The 21,027-nt window shown below is 38.4% G+C and overlaps 1 protein-coding gene across 1 annotated transcript in view; it reads right to left on the bottom strand.

Moving 5' to 3' along the window:
* The window catches only part of IL1RAPL1 (interleukin 1 receptor accessory protein like 1), a 1,381,368-nt gene extending 1,364,301 nt beyond the window's left edge, over nucleotides 1–17,067 (bottom strand). Inside the window, exon 1 of the mRNA XM_003261172.3 lies at nucleotides 16,144–17,067. The gene's annotated coding sequence lies outside the window, so the exon portion shown is untranslated. The remainder of the gene's footprint in view (nucleotides 1–16,143) is intronic.
* Nucleotides 17,068–21,027: the final 3,960 nt, after the last annotated feature.

Below are 21,027 nucleotides of genomic sequence, written 5' to 3'. Positions count from 1 at the left end.
AAATGAAATCAGTGTTTTTTTAAAGCTTCTTCTTAATGGATACTTATATATAGGGAAAAGTTGTAGGGAAAAAAGCTAAGAAGCTAAAACAATGAGAACTTTTATCACCTTGTAATTTATAAAAAATATAGCGCCATCTAACTATAGGCTCCAGTCTATCTTGGCATTGCTCACCTTAAAAGCATACTGTCAGAATAATGGTCCTTAAGACATCGCTTTCTGCATTATTGATGCAACCAAAATCTTTGGCTATAGGTTCTAAGCTATCAGCTTGGCATTCTGGCATTCTGTAAACAGACCTGGCAATTTAGAGCATGTGATATACCTGTACCCATCCCCATGAGGGATGGAATAAACACTAACTTTACTGTACCAGTAACATTGCATCACGAACAAAACCTGTACAATGCAAATGTCATATATCTACCAAGCTAGGCTTAGTGTGTTTTTAAATCAAACTTTCTTTTCTCCTATGATCTTGCTTAGACCAGGACACCTTGGGAGATTCTTCTTTCTTTTCTTCCTTTCTCCCTTTCTTCTTCCTTTCTTTCCTTCCTTTGATAATTATTGAACTGAATTGCACCATGTGCCAGGCACTCTCCTGGGCACCAAAGATTTGTGGTGAACCAGATAAATGAGGTCACATCCTCTCAGCCTTACACTAAAGTTAGGAAGACACAAAGAAATTTAAAAATAATAAATTTGATGAGAAAAATACATAGCTAGTGGTGGCTTGGGAGCATATATTTTTAAGAAAACAGTCTTCTCTGTGATAGAATACTCTTAGCATTCAGAAACTAAAGTTATTAACATGAGCATTTGGGATTCAAATGAATTGGGAGTTGCTGAAACTGAACACAGAAGTATGTCACAGGCAAAATTCATTTACCTCACAGTATTTCCGCAAGCCACATAATCCTTGGTTCAAGCTCATTATATTCAATAGTCAGGGTCCTGTTCTATATTGTTCTTTCTTGATTGTAGAATGAACACTTTTAAAATTAATACCAGCTTGTTGATAATGATTATGATGGAGACAATGGTGATGATATTAGTCACACAAATATGTTGCCTACAACTCTAGTATGATCCAAATAAACAAGGACTCACGCAAATATGTGTTCTCAGAGACTGTCCTCAGGTATGCAATTATTTCCAATTACCTTTCGATAGTCTCAAAAAGTAAACTTGTATGTATACAAATTGCACATTTCTGGTACTGTAATTCTTGGAGTGGAAAGGATTTAATTATAATAACTAAGTCTGCTTAACATCTTTGACTTAAGTAATGATTCAGTGAAGCAATACTAAACCTTTAATTTTCATAATACCTTTCAGGTTCCCAAAACTAGACTGAAGCCACACGATGAGGCTTTATTAAATATATTATTTTTATACTTTTGTAATCATAGCCAATAGTAACATTAACACTAATATTAAAAATAATAAGATTGGGCTAGCAGGAGTACCCAAATTAATAAAAGATGAATTTAGATTTACCAATATTTGAATCTTTGCTACCAAGACATTGAGAGAGTCCAAAGAAGATGCTTAGAACAATAACCCACATCTTCTCTGATTACAAATTTAAGAAATTAAAACTAATTTTCACTTTGGAAACAGGAAATAGTAACTCTTAACTTGCATATATAGATGAGGTTTAAATAGCTTCTGATGCACAGTCTGTTCCAATAGCCACCACTCATCTCCCATACCACCTACATTGCTCTTGAGTAAAAAATGCAAAAGAACATAACTTACCTACTGTCAGGGATGTGGCATTGTGTGGCAGAGTAAAAAAAACCATTGCTTCAAATCTATGTGGACAAAAATAAAAGTGTGCTGTGCACAAATAGCATGATGCAATCAGTAAAAATGGAACAATTTTTGAGCCTGGAGCCTTGAAGTTATATTTAATGAAAAAAACAGCTAGTGAATATATAGAAATGTTGGACTCTCCTTGATAAGCTTCACAATTTGTGTTTGAAACAATAAAATATATAGGTCCATAAACACAAGTAGAGTATTATGATGGAAAAGGAGTGTCACTTTGATTGAATTCTTGGTCTTTTAAAAATACCATGAACTTTTTTTTTTTTTTTTGAGATGGAGTCTCGCTCTGTTGCCCAGGCTGGAGTGCAGTGGCGCTATTTCGGCTCACTGTAACCTCCGCCTCCCAGGTTCAAGCGATTCTCCTGCCTCAGCCTCCCAAGTAGCTGGGATTACAGGCGTGCGCCACCACGTCTGGCTCATTTTTATATTTTTAGTAGAGACGGGGTTTCATCATGTTGACCAGGCTGGTCTCGAACTTCTGACCTTAGGTGATCCACTCACCTTGGCCTCCCAAAGTGCTGGGATTACAGGCATGAACCACCATGCCCGGCCAACTTTTTTTATTATTATTCCAAAAAAATCAAGCCAAAGCCAGAGAAGGAATGTATCAAATGCTTTTAAAGCAAGCTAAGTGCTGGTAGCAAAGACTGCTATTTTTTTCTTAAGACAAATCTTTTAAAATGCTTAACAATGTGCATCCTCAGTTGCTGTGGCAATGAGTAAATTGCTCATTCTAGCTTTGTGCTTGAATTAAGCATGGAGTAGGTAGATCTGGAAGTATCTGTTGAACTGAATTGAGTTGACCATCTAGTCAAATGTCAGGTCAAGTGAGGGAAAAAATTGCCAAAGTGGTTGTTTATTAAAGTGAATATCAGTTGATGGATAATTTTTTGGTAGTTGAGAGATTTTTTTGTTTGCTTGTTTGTTTTGTTTTGTTTTGAGATGGAGTCTTGCTCTGTCACCCAGGCTGGAGTGCAGTGGCATGATCTCAGCTCACTGCAACCACTGCCTCCCAGGTTCAAGCGATTCTCCTGCCTCAGCCTCTCGAGTAGCTGGTACTACAGGCACGTGCCACCACGCCCAGCTAATTATTGTATTTTTTAGTAGAGACAGGGTTTCACCATGTTGGCCAGGATGGTCTCGATCTCTTCACCTCGTGATCCGCCCACCTCAGCCTCCCAAAGTGCTGGGATTACAGGCGTGAGCCACCGTACCCGGCCGAGAGATGTTTATATCTGTAAAGGTATGTACTAAGTTCATCCCTATTCAACTTTTCTATGATTTAATGAATGGTTGCCCATTTAGACACAGCCAGTACTTTAAAAAATTACTGGCAAAATTAAGTGTCAGTGTATTTAACTTGACTGAAAATCTTTATAGGATAAAAATAGAAGGTGCTCCTATTACCTCACTAGGGTTGAAGAAAGCATTTTAAAAATCTAAGTAATGTCACTTCCCTTGCAATAAGGAAGGAAATTAATATTTCCACATAATATAAAAGTGAATAGTGTTATACGAAATGCTTCCTTTCAGTGAAAATTGAATGCTAGGATATATTATTTCTATGATTTCAAATTCATCGTATTCAAAACTAGTTCCCCTCCAGTCCAAATCATAGACTGGCTAATGCTAATGAAACACTGCTTTCACTGTCTGTTCTGTACCAGTAAATCTACATTCAACTTATTCCACTACCACTCAGTTCATCAAGTCTGCGCCTTCTGCCAACTTTCAATATTCGTCTGTAGCCTGGTCCTGCACAACCCAAACAATTGTCTTATTATCCTTGGAATTCAGAAAACTTGGCCCCACTCTACTCTGTTCCATTTCCTTGCCCCTTCCTTGACCCCCACCCCCAAACCCCTCCTTAAACTCGAAATCAGGCACATGAACCACTGAGGAAAAAAAAAAAAAGGTACGTAAACTCTCCAGGCATGAATTTTCCACTTTTTCCCCTCTCTCTATGGAAGTCCAGGACACATAGAATGTGCTCATTAGATATTTGTGGCCTGGTAACTTACAACAAGAGTAACTATAATGTGACCTGAACTACATTCCTGAAAAAATCACATTCTCTGAAGCAAAACTACATAGAGCAAGGCCTTATACTCAATTGTATTTAGTTTCTTTATGTCTTTAAACAAATGTTTACGATTTCATAGCATTTCCTCAGTAATTTCATATGGTATTATTGCATCATGCCTCAAGGGGTGAGAGAAAAAATATGATCTTGTCAGAGATTCCAAATAACTTTCATTCCCCTCTTAATGGCCTGTATACCCATCCTGCCGTTGGTAGCTCACAGCTGAGTCCCTCATTGGGATTTACCCTCAGCTGCAAATAACTGTCTTCCCAACATTATGCTCCTTCCTGTGGGGCAGCCCCCCGCCCCCCGCTGCCAGTCACTGCCTGACGTGAAAACAGAAAGCCCCAACCCCTTGACTCAATGTGAGACAATTTTGAAGGACCATCAAATCTTTAGAACTTCTCATTGGAACTGCTGAAGCCCCAGCTGCAACCACATTGCAGTCAGTTTCTCTGAAAACTTTTGTATGCAATTCTTCATCTCAGAGTCTGTTTCTCAGGGAGCCCAGTTGAACACATATGCCTTTCCCACTAGTCCATAAGCTTTAGATGGCAAGAACTGTCTTGAACATCTACAGCCTGTGTTAAGCACCATTCTTACAACAGATAGGGCCCTCAAGTAGTATTTCTCATTCACTCACATGAAGGAGTTCATTAAAATACATATGGGAAGGGGCAATTCTGATCACGTAATAGGACTGAAGGACAATGGTTAGTAGGGACTCACAATGAGCCACAATTGCTGCATGATAATCAACTGAGACAGTGGCAGCGTGAGGATTTCAGCACAGTAGGGGCCTACCCTTTGCCATTGTGGTTGGAAATGACTTATTACTTGAAAGTTGAAGCTGAGTTGGAGGGGCACTTTGGAAAATATCGAGAAAGCATCCAATATCCATAATAACTTATGATGCCAGGAGGAAAGTAACACCGACAGAGACTGAGAGGTTTCTGCTGAAGCCCTCCCAAGGAACATCTTGGTGATCCTACTGACCTCATTTTTTCTTTTTTTTTTTTTGAGATAGAGTCTCGCTCTGTCACCCAGGCTGGAGTGCAATGGTGCATGGTGCAATCTCGGCTCACTGCAACCTCCACCTCCCAGGTTCAAGCGATTCTCCTGCCTCAGCCTCCCGAGTAGCTGGCGGGGATCACGAGCACCTGCCAACGTGCCCAGCTAATTTTTGTATTTTTAGTAGAGACGGGATTTCCCCATGTTGACCAGGCTGGTCTTGAACTCCTGACCTCAGGTTATTTCCCTCGCTTCGGCCTCCCAAAGTGCTGGGGTTACAGGCATGAGCCACCACGCCTGGCCCTCAAATGTTTTTGAAAGTACAAATTTCTCGGCTGGGTGTGGTGGCTCGTGCCTGTAATCCCAGCACTTTGGGAGGCCGAGGTGGGTGGATCTCCTGAAGTCAGGAGTTTGAGACCAGCCTGGCCAACATGGTGAAACCCCGTCCCTACTAAAAATACAAAATTAGCCGGGTGTGGTGGCACACACCTGTAATCCCAGCTACTCGGGAGGCTGAGGGAGGAGATTTGCTTGAACCCGGGAGGGAGAAGTTGCAGTGAGCCAAGATTGTGCCATTGCACGCCAGCCTGGCCAAAAAAGAGCGAAACTCCATGTCAAAAACAAACAAAAAAAAGAACTACAAATTTCTATACTGCATTCCAAACACCGAATCAGGATCCTCAGGGCTAGGGGAGTGAGTTTTGACCACAGCTAGACTGTGAGACTTGTTCTTTCACCTGAATCCTAAGGATGATGTACATAACATTTAGTTTGTGCCTAAGTAAATTGCATTTTTTCTCATCTTATCTTCAACGTTTGGCTATTTTCCAGCTTACTACATCTTCCAATATAGAGTGATCAGATAAAGTATGGGGAAAAAAAACTATACCTATTGGTTTCTTTGCTTCCACTTATTAGAAGTGTAGATAAAGTATTTGATAAGAAAAATAATTTAAACTAAACTAGCATGGGGATTTTTTATTACTAGGAGGCTCACTTTCTAATTTCCAGCTACAGTGCAAAATTGTTGTAATTATTGGTAGTTAGCAAAAGAGTTCACACTTGTTAGAAATAAATCTTATTATCTTATTACTGAATGTACATTCTACTCGAAAGCAATATTCTTCTTCCATATGATCTTACTATAAAGCCATTTTGAAATTTATATCTCCACCTTGCCATTACATTATATAAAGCACTTTCCTTTTTTCTTTTTTCCCAGTTGCTTCCTTCAACTTCTTTCTTCCAGATGAATTGTCACTTCAGAGTCACTTTGCTGTTGCCATCACAGTAAAGATATAAACTTTAAACATTATCCAGTGTACTCATTAAAGAGTTACACTAAATCTTAGCATTGTTGCTACAGTGTGTGGCAACTTTCTAACACTACCAAGCAAGGATAGTTTGAATGGATCAGCCCCATTACAGAATCTTGCCTTCTGCTTGAAAAAAATAAAAGCTAATGTTAAACTCTGGCTTCTGTATTTATCTAGCACTGGTAGCTGTGGTTTGTTGTTTATTTACTTATTTGAACAGAGTTTCACTCTTGTTGCCCAGGCTTGAGTGCAATGGTGTGATCTCAGCTCATTGCAGCCTCTGCCTCCCAGGTTCAAGCAATTCTCCTGCCTCAGCCTCCTAAGTAGCTGGGATTACAGACATGTGCCACCATGCCCGGCTAATTTTGTATTTTTAGTAGAGACGGGGTTTCACCATGCTGGTCAGGCTGGTCTCGAACTCCTGACCTCAGGTGATCCGCCTGCCTCCGCCTCCCAAAGTGCTGGGATTACAGGCGTGAAGCCACTGCACCCGGCGGTTTATTCTTTGAAAGGAAGAAAGAAAGAAGAAAATGAAGGGAGCCGGTGATGGCTGTTTGAAGCCTGGGGTTCTACATGAGAAAATTGGAATAAGCGTGAAACTCAGGAGTCATTGGGAAATTCACACAACTTGAAATCAATGGTAACCTGGAGATACACACTCTTAAATTCATTCCCCTTCTTCCTAAAGCATAAATCTGAGCGGCTCATGAAATGTTCTCTTTTCCTTAAGCTCATGCAATACCATTCCATTGGCTCCTGCTTGCCAGACATGGAGGCTCAGGGCTCCAGCCTGATCTTCTTACATTTCATATCATATGCCCCCTTCTCTGGGGAAACAAGAACATTGGCTCTTCCTTAACCATGCTCCATTTGGTCCTACTTACAATATATTTTTGATCTCCCCTCTATTTAGAAGGTCATATCTCCATACCCATGTTAACTCCTTCAAAGTCCAATACAAAGGCTGCCTCCTTTAGCAAGCCTCACCTAATCCCTCTACGTGCACGTGTTCTGAACGTTTCTTGAGCCCGTAGCATACTTGGCACCTCTCTTAGAAGTACGTATGGTAGACTATCTTGAATTATAATAACAGGTGGCCTTCCATATCTGTGGATCCAAGCAACCATGGATCAGGAATATTTTTTAAAAACAATTTAAAAAGAACAATAAAATAATTAAAAATAATACAAATAAAAATACAATGTAACGACAATTTACATAGCATTTACACTGTATTAGGTATAAGTAATCTTCAGATGATTTAAAGTATACAGGAGGATGTACATAGGTCATATGCAAATACAGTACCATTTTATATTAGGGACTGGAGCACCTGTGGATTTTGGTGTCCACAAGGGGTCCTGGAATCAATCCCCATGGATAGCAAGGGATGTTGGTATATGTGATTTTGTTTAGTAGTCATATCCCTAACTAAACCATTTTTGGGCCCAGACACATGACATCAGTCATCTCTGTATCCTTTGCAGTCCCTCTTGCATCCCCTTGCACAGTAAAGGCACTTAAATACCTATGATAGAGGTGGAAGGAAGGGGGAGGAAAGGAAGAAAGGGAGGGAGGGAGGGAAGGAAGGAAGGAAGGGAGGGAGGGAGGGAGGGAGGGAGGGAGGGAGACAGGCAGGTGATTTCTTCTCCTTCAGTCCATTTGTAGGTTTTAAACTACCTAATATTAATTCTCTCCCTTTTATTACTCAATTTTCCTTTTTTCACTTTTTAGAATCAGAAGCTTTTGTCTCTACGTATAATGTAGCATGAGTTTTGGAGAACACAGATCTAAAACTGACCTGTTATCCGTAAGTGTTTAAGCATTTGCTTGTGTAATGATTTACTGATGACCTACTATATGCTGTGCACAATGCTGGGCCCTGGAAATACAAGACCAGCAGGCACTTGCCTCCTGGAGCTAAGCTAAACCATTCACTCATTGAGAAGAGCACACCCACTGACAGAAGCGGCTTGCTCTGTGGCTGTGTTATTAAGGGCCCTGTAGGAGAACCCTGACAAGAAAAAACAGCAGAGTCAAAAACCCCTAGAGACCCCTTGAATGCATTTACTCTGCACACTGTGGAGCTGGGTGCCTCTTGAGTACCATTCAGGAGTTCTGTCATGGTGAGAACAATTAGGAGCTTTAATAGGGGTATTCAAAAACCAAACACTGAGAGCTACCAGATCCATTTGTTATATTCAAATTTTCTCCCTTGGCCACATGAAGCTTTGTTTACACAAAATACTTGATACCATTCTAACTCTCTCAGTTTTTCCATTTTTACCACTGTATTTAGCTCTCCTGGCTGTGTCTCTTCTGAAATAAAGTTGGCAGAGAGGTTGTAAGCATCATGGTGTTCATAGCCAGCGTCATTTCTTCATACAGGTATGCCACCAGCTCCCTACCCAGTAACTCTAGAGGGCACTGCGGGATTCAGCCTGAACAAAAGTATGTCCTCCATAGCCCTGTCTCCACCTTATCATCTAAAATGCAGTCCATTCAAGCTATTTTTCGGGGTCAGAAAAAAGTTAATGGCATCTTTTCTAGAAATGTCAATATTATAATACAAAGGGATAAAGCCTGTTATTCCAAACTTTCCTCTTTAGCATATTAACGATGATTCATTTGTCAAACATTTCAACAAAAATCATGTATGTGTGTGGATACACATATTAATGCAGTCATTAGGATATGAGGATACACACACACACATCAGCTGTATCTTGTTCGTTTAGTAGTAGTTATATGATTGTAGCTTGGCAAACTTGATAAAATATTACTGTGTTCATTATTCCAAAATTGGTTCATTATTGTTTATGTAAGCAGACTGATCCTGTTGATGAAGAAATGAAATATGAAATTCAATATCGTCAAAGTGGGATAAAGTGTAGCTAGAAGATATTTTGATAGGACCCCTTAGTGGAATCCCTTGGAAGCAAGAAGGTAGCATGCAACACTGAGACAAAGATGGCCAGGGATGTTCAGGAAAGTCCAGTAAATGGAGAGGCTCCAAAGAAGAGCAATTTCCTGCAGGTGGAAAGATACAAAGCTAATGGGAAAAAGGACAGCATGGAAAAGACAAGAAGACCCACCAGTGACCTATGTTCTCAACTCTCCTTTGTATTGTGTCTCCAGGGATCAAATGAGGTCAAAAATCAGGTGTGCATAAAGGAAAAATAAAGTCCACAGATTCTGAGTGCAGAAGTCAGATGACTGATCACAAGTCGATAAAGTAAGCTAGAGGCCAAAGGATTCGATATGCCAACATTAGCTGTACTAATAAAAAATAATGCTGTATGCCAGGACATATTGCTATATAACTAAAATACCCAGCTGAGGGCTTATATCAAGGAACTGAAATCATGCATCATGAGAGAGCCAACAAATTGTAAGATCTTGGAAATTTCACTTCATTTCTCTTCTTCACAAATTCCTTGTTTAAAATCACACAATGGGGCATCCCTTACTCCTATACTGCATATAATTCTATTAGGTTTTTATGAGATTTTGATCACCTTTGGCTTTTATAATAATTCATTTTTATTTTGACTACAATAAAAACAATGTTTATTTTTTAAAAAAGCAATTATTTTCCAAAATCAACCAATTTTAAATTACAACTGTTGAATCCTAAAACTCGAATGGGAATATTTTGGAACTTTAAATGTACATCCTCAGGAAATCATCTACTCTAAGTCCATCTATACTGAAATTCAACTCCGTTGATCCACAAACCACCACCATCCACACTTACCTTTCATTTTCTCTGTAAGATGAACATGATTAATATGTATATGTAATGCAAGTATTTTGCCTCTAGACATATGGACCTTTTATTTACTACAGCTGCAGGAGTTACTCCAAGGAATCTAGAATCTATATAAACACCAAACTTTCTATGTAGATAGAATAAACAATGCATTTCAAAGATATAAGTAGACTCTGTTGTGACTATACATAAATTCATTTTTAAAGAGTTATTATATTCATAATAATTTACTATTATTATCATGCATTTTCTCAATTAATGGATACTGAAAGTATAACTATGATTAAGTAGACTTCCAGTGAATTTTTTTAATTATAAAGAGAACTTTGCACCAGAAAATGATGAAGATCACTATACTAAGTCATACATATTAATCTAAAACATCGATAAGGTAACTCGTTTTGATTAGGTCATAAGAAGATAAACTACTATGAATAATTTTATGATTATCCACATGCTGATTTATTATAATTATAATTCAAATAAAGTATAAGGTACCTAATAAACATTGAAAGAGTAAAAGTCTATAATTATATGATTACAATCCACAATCCATTTCATTTTTTCAGTGAGTCCAAATTCTACACACAATATCCTGACGCAGTGTTACAACGTACAATCTAGTTTAACTCTTAAATTTATGTTCACAGAGGTGTAGCTCCTGTGAGGACAAAGCAGCTCGTTTAGTGCCATTTATTATATTTGATATATATGAACATAGTAACTATAACAAATCATTTGAATAGCTTGTGATGAAAAAGATTGCTTTTAATATTGTGATATTAAAATGGGAAAGAGCAAAATTTTCAGAAGTAAAATTTTCTTTTAGTTCTCTTTCTTTTCTTTCTCCCTTTGCTTTATTCACAGTTCAGTGCCTGGGATTTTCAGATCATGTGATAAGAAAGCAACATCAAGCCACCTAGTCATCCCTTCTCTGTAGCTAAAAGACAGGAGTTTTAGAGTTTGGGCACCTGAATATTGTGTCTACACAAGGATACCAAAAAGCATGTCAATTAAGGATCTTTCCTTGTAAACCAAGGCTCAGGATAAGCATACTTAATGGATAAGTATGTCCACTGAGCCGTGTGGTTGGACTGTAATAGAATGTTATATGCAGTATAAGACACTCCAGGGTGGCATTTTCTGGGTGAAAATTAAAAGCATATTTGTAAGGTGATTAGCTAAATTTGTCAAATAAACAAGCCTGTCTACATTCATACAATACTCCTTGATAAATCTGCCAGAGCAAATCTGAAGTATTGCCATAAGACATAAAGAATATGCATTTTTTAAATATAGGAAACGAAGAAAATGCTTGCTATTAATAGGCATCAATGAAGTCAGATAAACGTGCATGATGAAATTCATCTGAAACAACAAAAATATATTGGGAATCCTTGAAAAGAAAAGCAAGACACTGGGAAGTTATGAAGAGGAGGTTGCTCTACAACATGAAAATTCTTTATTTTAAGCCCAGGACTACTAATTTATTACAGGGTTAATTTTGCACTTTCCAATTCTATTTTAACCAAAATATAAAAACTTACTCTGTAACCTGATTATTCAGTCACTGAAAAACATACATGGGAGCTCAAATCACTAAACTATCCTCTTTGCATATAGGTAAATATCATTCTGTTAAGATACAAGAACATTAAAGAGATACAGTTTTGGTAGTGACACATGGGGGATTGCCTCCCCCTAAAGAAAGTTAGTAATTATTACAACTAGAAAATTCCAAACAGACCGGGTATCTTTATATTCTCATTTTCTCTATTACACTTGGTATTCAAACTCATTATGCTCTTGTTAATATACTGAAAGACAGGAGTCACTTTCTGGTCAATGTAGTCAGTTTGAGAGGTAGCATCAAGTTTGTGTACATTTGTTTGTGTGCTCTTGGTAGCAGAAACAGAAACTCCTAAGTACTCAGAAGCATTTTTTAAAAAGCAATCTGCAGAAAACACTCTCACACATAAAACCCTTAGTTACCACTGTTTGAATGTTATTCAAAAGCAACTATTTTTTTAATTACTTAAGACAACTATATTCCCATATGAGTACTTCTGGAAAAAACTGAGTACTGAGTGAAAGTTAACCAATAAAGCTTTTAATTTGTCTTTGTTGGTTAATCACTGAACAATATTATGTGCAGCTAACTGTAATTGCTACTAGAAAGCACCTATTCAGATTTATAATAAGGGTGTAAAAAAACATGCACAGCTAAATTAATAAGACTTAGGGGAATCCTTAATAATAATAATTCCATATATTTCTAAGGCATAGGATGGTGGTAAGTACTTAGACATATATTATCTCCTTTCTGTAGAGCAACGTGCAACTATTTTTTTTTTAAAAAATGATTCTCTGGAACACTGAGAAATCAAATGTGGTGTCAGAGGTCACAAGGCTAGTAATCGACAGAGCCGGAAGTACAGTTTCAAGCCCTCTGACTCAGCCTGGAATTCTACAATGCCTTGATGTCTCACAGAACTGGACTCTCCTCTTTGAGATTCCCGATAAACCTAATGGAAATAGGGTTGGAATTAAGTAATAAAAATGCTGACGTGACCTTACCTATAGCTGCCCAACCGGTACAATTATAATTATGCTTTATAACTTGAGCATCACCAGAAAACGTGCTACTTTTAAATCTCAATAATCAACCCTTGTTTTGTTGCTACAAATTATAGAGTAGTCTGCTTTATAAAAACACAAGATTTGCCAAACACCATATATCATATCTGTTGTAAGTCAAAGTATATCCCAAACATTTCAGTGTGTAACAAACTAACAAATTCTGAAATATAAATCTTCAAAGTTCAACTGTTCTTTAAAATGCTTTATCTGACAGCCATTTTAAAAGTAATACTGATTTGTTCACATATGTTGCAAACATAATGAAAATTCAATTTAAAATTTTCTCTAGTTTTAGGAATACTGTGATTACTTATCTGCTAAATCTCCTTACTTTGCTGAAGCAACTGGTCAGGAAACAAAACTGATAGCTTTCATATTCATAAATGGTATTTATTTTTTTCCCAAATATTTTCTAACCTAACTACATGACTGTGGCTGACAAAATGGAAATAAAATAGAAAATAGATGTTATATTTCAAATTACCCACTGCCATCATGTTTAAATGCTTTCCTATTAGACAAAGCTTTTTATTATTGATTTGCAGGATACTTAAGAAAAATGCCATAACCTGCCTTAGTTACATAATCTTCTTCCTAAAGAAAGTAACAGCTTATAAAGTGCCATTAACATGATTGAAACTATCTTTCCTAATAGAAGTATATGCAGTCTTCAAGTAAGGAGTTAGCAATTACATATGTATATTTGCTTCACAACCAGTGTCTTTTTGTACAGAATCTTTTTCCATCCTGCTATTATTTCCATCTCCTACTGAGCTTAGAAAACCTATGCCCTGCTTGGTAACATATGTGTGGTTTACGTCAGAAAACAACTGAGGAAGTCATTTATAAAATACTGAAAGAAGGAGTAGGAAAAATCATTACAGACTATATTTGTGCACGTAGTTGGAAACCAACAGCCTGGAAGCAGCCCTTGTGTTACCCTGACCCCTGAAGGAAGGAATCAGGAGTTAAATTCACATTCAATTTCCTACACAATATGAACGCCAAACCTCCAAATCCACTGGCACAATACCTCAATGTCTGTGCATGTCCTGCAGAAGTATGAAAGTCACCTCAAATATCAGACCTTAGAATTTCATTCCCCAATCCCACCATTCTGACTCAGGGTGAGCAAATCTTTTCAAAGTTTCTTAGAGGGTGTCTAGATTCTGCATCTTACTCCTTAGGACTGGAAGGAAATGGAATATGAGAAATAAAAGAAAAACAGAAAAAAATCATCTCATCTCCCTGATAGAAAAGTCATTTAGCCTTCTTTGTAAAATAAATGTAAAGAGAAATAGGAAATAGCACAACTAGATAATAAGGTGATTCAATTGAACAGGGTTAGGATTTCAGAAGTTTCATTTTTTGTGAATATGTGATCTATTGAGGAGAAAACAGATCCTAAAACAGTAGAAGGCCAAAAGGACCTGATGGGTATCTTCTTTAAAAAAATCACAACTCCAGACAAAACATGAGGGAAAATGACATTTTATTCTGCGGTATTCCCTCCTCTGCACAGTGAGCACAGTACATTTATCTCATCTCATGGTAAAAGTCTTTGGCAGCTGCAACCTGTCTTTTAAGCCATTCAATAAGTGAAACTTGAACATGGATTGCTCTTTTTTTCTGGGATTTGTGTTAATAATGAATCCAATGCCATTTAATTTGTAATTTAACAGGGTACTTTACCTTTGAATGCTTTTACTTCTCTTTTCCCAGAAGGTTAAAATGGCCCAGAAAGAGATTGTCATGGTTAAGATAAAGGGACAAAACACTCATTTCTGACACGCTGTGGAAGCAATCATCATTTTTATGAGGGAACCACCAGGCTGAAATCTGCATCAAGCTCTACCAGGAAAAATGCAAGAAAGGACCCTAAATATTCATTCCGTTCACAGTCTTCATTTCAATGAATTTAACTTTCCATTCAGTTAGGGTCATATATTTCAATCCTAGGGTAAAGAACTATGACCTTGGCTGGAATCATCAGTCCCAGTTACTCAATGGGGCACTTCTGAAACATTGCGGACTCATTTTGACTCTCCACGGGTGTGGCTAAAATTGGTCCTGTCCAGCCCTAAAGCTTATATGATCTGATGTCCCTCCGAAACTCACTATGAGAAAACTCATGCAAAATTTGCCATAGAGATCAAGGTTTACAGGACCCTTGGAGCTAATCTCTCTCTGCCCTCCTCCTCTGTTAGCTGTTACAAGCCTTCAAAAGTTAACAGGGTGATGGAGCCTCTCTCTATACAATCATCTCATCTCACTATCGTTGACTGAAACTCGCTGATGTAATGAAGTTACATAATCACCGATTATGCACGACTTCCATCCATCTTCCTACATATCCACATATCTTCTCCCCTCCCCTTTGGATCAATCTACCAGGTGAGATTTATAACACATGTAAATGCTCCATTCTCTCATCACAGGCACTGAATATGGGACTTTAGCATTGCAGTACAGTGCACTGAACCACGTCATCAATATTGATTTCTTTATCCCATTTCCCAGGCAGAATATGCTTAAACATCCTTAGTGTTCTAGTCTCTAACTTTTTACCGAAAGGGTAAAATAGATGTAGCAGACAGGACCCATCTTCAACTTAAGGTTAGGGGAAGTATGTAATTAATTGCCTGCATTTCCCAAGCTGGCTGCATTGCAATAAAAGGATGGTCTCTGCTTTCAGACCTTCGACTCCCCTGCACGTGGGTCTCAGCTTCAGCTATTTAGGATATTGGGTAAATAATTACATTATTGGGCAATTGAACTTGAGAAAGAAAGCACCGTGGTGATATTTAAGATAATGTTGCCTTATTCTTCTCTATGTTAGCCATCATTTTTAGCTTTTTCTTTTCTTTTCCTTTTTTCACTCTGAGTGATAATCCAGTAGATAAAAAAGTAGCCCAGGGCGCTTAATAATCTCCAGTAACCACAACCTAGAGAACAATTAACGATGATTATCACCTTAAAGTTTAAGAACTTGACAAGTGGGATGTCCCTGGTCCCATTGCGGCTGCGAAATGCAGCAGAATGCTGCACTGAGTTGCAAACATATTTCTTTTAATGCATAGAGAGTAGCTCGTTTTATTTCAAATGTGGCTCTTCACTAAGTGTTTCTTTTACTGCTGCTACCCCTTCCAGAACGCAGGGGCCACAAATATTACATCCAAACAAAGAGTGTCTACCCAGAATTAATTCAAGACACTCTTCCATATCAAAATAATTGGGGGAGAGAGAGTGATACTTTGATTTTCAATTGCACTCAGAATATGGGCACACATACATATACACACACACACACACACACACACACACACACACATCAACACACCCAACTGCAGTTATTCCATTCAGTGCCAATAACGGCCACATCACAGCCATCAATGCGATGCAGCAATCATTCAAGTCACCCTTTCCCATTACAAATGCCCAAGTTTGCTCATGCCACTGACGGGTTTGCATATATAAAATGACCTTACCCACAACAGTCTTCCAAATTATTCTCCTCTGGATATTAGTCGGTAAGGTAATTGCTGGTCATCACAATGCGTATTCAGAAAAATCCACGTTTTACTCCTGTGTTCTTTTTCTTGTTTTTGCTAGCAATTAATATTGTGAACAAGATTCCCATTCACAAATGCCAAGTTCACCATAAAAGCAGATAATTCCATACAGATCTTCCCTACAAGACTGTCTCCAGTTAGTTCTCAAAGTGCCCGATTGTTTGCCGAAGATACAATCCAGGTGCAGAGCAGGAAAAAAAAAAAACAGACTAGGAGAAAAATGAAGAGGCAGATAGAAAAGGAGAGACTGAGAGAGGAGAGAGCAGAAAAAGAGGGGGGAAAATAAGAATAATTCTTAAAAAATAAGGAAGGAAAAAAGCCGATAAGTGAGAAGTCTGTGAGCTCTATGACAAGAATTGGAGTGTTGCTTGCAAATCTTCTGAATACATGTAGCCTTTCAAATCCTCCTGGTCCCCAAGTAAAATTTCCAGATCCGGGATGCAGCCATAAGAAAGAATCCTATGTATATTTCACAAGTATCCCGCAATAACAGATCCGACGGGGTTTTCCTTGTACAGTACTGCTATGTGAAAGCACACAACCCCTGCTGTTTGGGAAGGTGTCTCCTGGGTCCTAGCTCTCTTCAGCAGCCCCCAAAAATGATTTTTCAAAAAAGAGTGGGGGGGTGGGAAAAGCAGCTTTGCGTTTGCCTTGAATGATGCTAATCCTGAGCGAAAACGACAAGCAAAACACGAATAGCACGAGATCTTGATTAATAGCCACAATCCACTCAAAATATCCCAGGGAAGAAGGAGCGAAAACAAGAAAGAGAAACTGCAATGCATAAATGATTCCAGTGTTTCTACAAGATCGGTTCATTTGATTGAATGCATTCTCTGGTTTGCTGCAAGTCATAAAGAGGATAGTATTACTGCCACCCAATGGATATTTTAGTACTAGCCAATCCACAGACAGCCACCGCTTTGCGAGTTTTAGTTCTCAGAAGACCGAAGTGGAAGGAGGGTAGCCTGGGAATCTTTTGGAAAGGACCCTGGGAGGCTTCAAATAACGGAAATCTGTCCTTCCAGGCAAAAGTGGACTGGCAAATTTGGATGCTTATACAGTCTTGCCTTAGCCACCTTAGAATTATGGTTCCATTTCTCTAGGAAGCAGAAAGATACAGAGAGTGAGGCTTAAGCCGACACACTCTTGATAACCTCCTTTTCATCTCTTCTCTTTGAAGCAGATTTGATATTGCGCGCGACCCTCCCACCCCCATCACTGTCTCCCCAACGCCCCCATTCTCCGTATCACTTTAAGATGGATTACAAGAGGGAAGGGGTGCGGGGGCTGCTCCAAACAAACCTCAGGTGCTAAGATGATAATTGTTTCTAAAGGGCAGTTTTGCACAAGTGCTTATGTCTGTATTGATATGCAAACTGTGAGTCCCTCAAGCAGTAACCCTCCTCACAGCGGCGCTTTCAGTTTGGGGGAGGAACAAAATCTTCCCTAAGTGAGTGGGGCTTGGGAGAAGGGTGCCTGAGGAAGGCTTTCTGGGAGTGCGGGGTGGGGGGTGGGGAGTGGGAGGAGGAGCGGAGGGGAGGATCCTCCTCCCATCCACCGCGTAATTGAGTTCCCTACAGAAGAGTTCGCTGCTGGTTTCTGAGATGAATTTGTGATGAAGAAAGAGGGTCAAAGTAGGTACGGGTAAATACATCAGGTTATTTGCTCAGTTTAAGGTCCTTGACCATTTACATTGGGATAGTCTAACACTCACATGTGATTCCGTGATTCTCAAACTTTGATGTACACACCATCACCTGGGTGTCTTGTTAAAATGCAGATTCGGATTCGGTACATCTGGAGTGAGGCCTGAGACCTTGCCTCTCTAATAAGCTCGCCCGTGGCCCATAATAATGTTGCTGGGCTGTGGACCACACTTGGAGTAGCAAGACCCTAAAAAAAATGTGAATGTTTACACTGCAGCAACAGTGTTAGTTTCTGGCAGCTGAGTAGGCTGGAGGATTAAAAGGCAGAGAGCCGCTTTTCTAGTTACTTCTCTCCCTCTCCCCACCCTGCAACCTTTCCCATTCAACACCGGGAGCCCATGTACTTGAAAACCTTAACCCATTTTGTAATGTATCCCACAAGCTTTTGTAATGGCAGGCTTAACCGGATAAACCAAAAATAGAACAATAAACAGGTAAAGTAGCCTTGGCCCTTCAGAACCGTTTTAATTTGGGGAGTAAAACACACATCAAGATAAAGAAAACACTTTAAAAACTAGGTAAAATGCGAGCTAAACGAATACAAACTAAGCGCACAGGTGAGAATAACAGCAGGCAGGGAGACTAGACAGGGAGGTAAATCTGTATTTCGAAAAAAGGAGCAGTACACCCACATTTCCAACCTAAGCAGAGGGAAAATGTGGTTAAAGTCGGTAGGCAAGTTTTACAAGGTTTCTTTGAAGCTAACTCACCCATGTTCACATCTTCTGTGCCAGTGTTTTTCTTCCCTCTGCTTCTTCCCCACATGCTATAATTCAGCGTAAACTGAAGATTAGAGGTGAAGAGGAAATATATTTCCCTCCTTTCAACGTGAGTGATCTATATATACCTTCCATCACCCATTTAAATGTGAATAGACCTCAAGCAGACTGGGAGGGGGGCACAAGTGACAAGTGTAAATGTAATTGCTTCAAGCAAAATTTAAAAGTAAACGTCTTGACCGTAGGCTCAAATCCTAGATTTGAGTCTAAATTCTACTCCTGAGTAGCCATAATTACCCAAGGGAATCACTTTAATTTCTCTTGGCCTCAGTTTCCTTGTCTATAAAATCACAGGTTGAAATTAACCAGTTGCCAACGTCCTGTCCAGCTCCATATGGTACAAAAATCACGTCCTCTTTTTGAAATGTTCTGCAAGCCAATTTGTTACTGTACACAGAGAAGGAGTTATGATTATTACCTTGACATGGCCTGCAGAGAGCATCTAGAAGCTTTGAAAAGCATCTCGAGGACACAGGTGAACATTTGACCACTTCAATCCTATTTCAAGAGATGATTTAAAGTGCTTTCATTTCAAATGAAATGATCAGATCCAGGAAAGGAAGTGTTTGTTTGAATCTGAGGTGAAGCATTGTCTATTCCTGGATCCTACAGAGCCAACTGTGGGCCTCGCTGTTTGTTGCCATGGGATCCTCTTTGTGCGAACTATCTTGAACTGTGTGGGAACATTTTCCTCTTGCCTCCCTTCAGTTCTCTAACTCTTCTAAAGATATGTGTCAGAACAAAATGTAGCTGCATTATTGCCAATTAAGACTAACGGCAGCTGCAAGGTGCATCTAATTAAGAATTTTAATTACTTCACTGAATTCTCACTTGCAGATGTTTCAAGCATTAAACAATGTATTGTGATTTTTATTTTAAAATCTGAATAAAGCTGACCTCCCTCCAAAGGACGGTGGAAAACTACACAACTCAATGATGGATATTTTTAAAAAGAGTCTTTGACATGGAAAGTATATACCTTGATATATCATTTGAGAATATGCGACGTTATATTGAGGATGAGGAAATAGGGTGCATATCCATAAATATGCCTTTTTTACTAAAGGAAAAGGCAAGCAAATCACAAAATACTGGAAACAAATTGATAATTTACTACTCAAGTAGAATCCTTGCATGCTACATAGTTCTCAAATATTCTGTTCTTTTTCTTTCCAGTAATATGATGGTTAACTGTAGGTTTGGCACTGCAGTATGGGGATTGTAGGCTATAATGCAAAGCATTATGGGGTTTGTAGTAAAAACTGGCTGCAGATCAATTCCATGCTTCTAGCTTTTCTCAGTTGAAGAAACTGCTGTTTTATTTTCTAGTAATAAAGAATGTCAAGATATTGTACATTAGATTCATTTTAATGTAATAACGTTGGTATTAATGGGAGTATGAAATTAAAGGTTAGCTATAGAAATAGTCTGACTTGGGAGATGGAGAATATAACCCTACTTTACAAACCCCAAAATAACCTGAGTGAGCTATTTCCTAATATTACTATCCTATAGTTAAGGTTTCAAAAATCATTTTCGTTGTTTTAGTAGTAAAACGTGAGAAAATATCAAATTTGGTATTTACGAAAGAGAATGATCAACACCTGAAATGAACTCAAGTTCTTATTGGTTCTGTCTTTAATTAATGGTAGTTGAAATTTAATTCTTCACATTTCACGTCATTGAAGGCTATAATAATATTTTGCTTTAGCGCAGCTTTTTGTGGATGGAGAGAGAAAGAGAGCCTACTCAGCTGCCAGCCACTCGGTGAAGTGAACAAGAGTTTTATTTAATCTACCTTTTTAGATACTTTTTATACAAAATTACTCTGAATATTCAGAGTAACTTCTCTTTTTAATAAAATCCTTAAGGCTAGAATATCCTTAAGGTTAGGAAATATGTCTGAATTGGGTTATTTTATTCAGTTTAAATTTAATTATGGAAATGTATAAATTAAGAAGTTATAATTCAGTTCATTTTTGTGTGCAGATGATTCTATGTAGATAAATACATAATTTACAGAGGTTTTGATTTAATTCTGTTGGCAGTTTATTTCAAAGTTCACTAAACATTTTCCATATGATATGAATTCAAAGTCTAGCTCCCCACAATGCTGTATGAAATCAGCCCCCCTTTTGTTATGAAGGCTAAAATACATCTCTTCAAAGTCTCTTACATCTGTGAAAGTTTCCATTATCATGCTAAGTTACTTGGAAGGTATTTTATACCTGAGGTTGCTTCCTTTTCTCTTTCTCTCCTTAGAGAAGCCTCCATCCACAAAAAGCTGCGCTAAAGCAAACTATGATTATAGC

This window comes from Nomascus leucogenys, chromosome X, assembly GCF_006542625.1.
Source record: "Nomascus leucogenys isolate Asia chromosome X, Asia_NLE_v1, whole genome shotgun sequence".
In the NCBI taxonomy this organism is placed as follows: Eukaryota; Metazoa; Chordata; class Mammalia; order Primates; family Hylobatidae; genus Nomascus; species Nomascus leucogenys.
The sequence above is the reverse complement of the archived record's forward strand: the minus strand, read 5'-3'. Positions and strand labels throughout refer to the sequence as shown.